At 32.4% G+C, this 2,290-nt stretch overlaps 1 long non-coding RNA gene across 1 annotated transcript; it reads left to right on the top strand.

The window, feature by feature from the left end:
* The first annotated feature begins 258 nt into the window (after positions 1-258).
* Positions 259-908, top strand: LOC143593340 (uncharacterized). Its single transcript, XR_013146088.1, has 3 exons — positions 259-326; positions 404-633; positions 714-908. It is a non-coding gene; the product is annotated as an uncharacterized LOC143593340 (long non-coding RNA).
* Positions 909-2,290: the final 1,382 nt, after the last annotated feature.

Raw genomic sequence — 2,290 nt, forward strand, 5'->3', positions numbered from 1 at the left:
TCTTCCTTCCTTATTAACCCAAGTCCATAACCCATATCCATTAGCCAACACTAGCCCGACCCATACTAACTCCTACTTTATTTATTATTTCTCCGCTAACCAAAGTAAACTTTCTCACCAATAATAATTAATATAATTAATATTATTTTTAAAATTTTCGGGATGTTACAGGCAGCCTTGAAATCGGATTTTAAATCTTCACATCCAACTGTTAAATCCTCAGCTTTTCCAACGGCACCGAGTCAGGGTTCACACTTCGAAGGGCCCATCTGATGGTTCTCCAGCCCGGCCCGTTAGAAGCCCATCGTCTGAAAGTGGCCCACCTGGTACTTGTCATCATTTCTAATACATTTGCATTGGTTACAACTTGATAGAATTTAGAGCTAAATTATCCTGTTTGCAGCCATAGCTAAAAGTGAAGAACCTTCTGTTAGTTTGGAGAGTTATGAAGGCTCGGAAGTTGCCACCGAGACATCTGAACCTGTTCAAGAGACGAATGGAGCAGGGTCAACAACAAAGTCAATGGAGGAAATTGAGTGTGATATCGTTGACAGTCAAAACACTCTCAGTTATGAACAACTTAAAGCTAAATCTGAGAACCCGGTTACAGGAATCGACTTTAAATGGTGAGAGGTTCGTTTTACTTTTTTAAAATTTTAATCATTAGCTTTAACCGGGTGTAATAATATTGCTTTTTTTTTCTTGTTATTTAGGCTTATTTATCAACTGAAGAATTTGAGGCGGTGCTCGGGATGACAAAAGAAGCATTTTACAAAATACCAAATTGGAAGCAAGACATGATGAAGAAGAAAGTTGACCTGTTCTAGGAATTGAGAAGATTAAGGTTTATTCTTTCAATTCTTAGTTCTTTTTATTGCGTTTGTGTTTTGATGATTATAGGTGGTTAGTATGGGTTGTCTAATACATACCCCGGCCGAGTAAAGAGTGACTTTTTTGGCTCTCTGTATCTTGATTGATTCCGTTATTTATATTGTTGCTTTGGTATGGTAATATATCTGTATCTGGTTTTGGCTTTGGCTTTTGAATTTGTTTGTGGACGACAACAAATGATTATGTGTTCGTATTTGGAAATTTTTACGTAATCAGCTTCCTAGATCCATCGATAGCTTGCTATGAATGTGACATTATCTGGTATATTAGTTTGTTAACATATACAAGGACTATGTTAGTACAACATTTTGTTCTTGACTAATCATTATCATATTGCTAAGAATATTTTATTTTAAGAAATAATGACATAATATTTGTATTTTGAACCCACTTTTAGACGAAGAATTTTATGGTATAATTTGTTTCCCAACAGAACCAAGATAAAACTTGAAAGGAGTGTGTAAATGTTTCTTCTCCTTAATTATTACTTCCATAATCAATGAAAGAGGTGGGGTTCATATTTAATTTAAAAACTTAAAAACACGGTGCATTTCCCCAAAACAATTAAGAACAAGTATGGCAAACATCCTCCAACACTAAGTTAATACCCAATTGAGAACTATAAAAATGAATATTTGATATGGGCTAAATTATATATATTTTTTATAACTATTTTCTACATATTTGAGTAACTTTTGAGTGTTTTTATTGAATAATTGGCCTAATTGGTTCTATTAAGATTTTATTGATTTTAAAAAACAACAAGCTAAAATGAAGTATTTATACTAAGCTTGAATCGAATGAGTGAATAGTTGAATAAATGTGTTACTATTTCTATTATTATACATTTGTTTTTAAGCTAAATCGTAACACGACTCGCTAGACATATCGTCATATTTAACCCATAACTATAACCAACATGGCGGTTAATAGAAAACCGTAACCATAATCGATCCGTTATGGCGGATTCGGTTAAACGGTTTTGAAGTTTATAACGAGTCGGTTATGGGTCGGTTAACCGTGACCAAAACAAATACAATTAGGCCTAAATTTTTTGTACCAAATATATAAAAAAAAGACATAACATGATCCAACAAAATACATAATCCATGATATTAATACCAAATATTCAAACAAATCGCCATGACATAATCCAATAATAAAATTCAAGTTAATTCGATAAGAAACATGACCCAAAAACATCAAAATGCTATAACCTGACAATATGTTTGGTGTAACTTAATCCCAATCTTCATCTTCAATGAATGAGTCCTTACTTATTTTGTTTTTAGGTGACATATCTAAAAAAACAATAAATGCATTACTATATAGTTTAAATAAATTATATACCAAAAAATAAGAGTATTAGTAGTCATTACCTTCTTCTATTTTCTCCAAA

This window comes from Bidens hawaiensis, unplaced genomic scaffold (genome assembly GCF_021521415.1).
Source record: "Bidens hawaiensis isolate Kalapana, Puna unplaced genomic scaffold, B.hawaiensis_p1.1 tig00041946_1, whole genome shotgun sequence".
NCBI lineage: Eukaryota > Viridiplantae > Streptophyta > Magnoliopsida > Asterales > Asteraceae > Bidens > Bidens hawaiensis.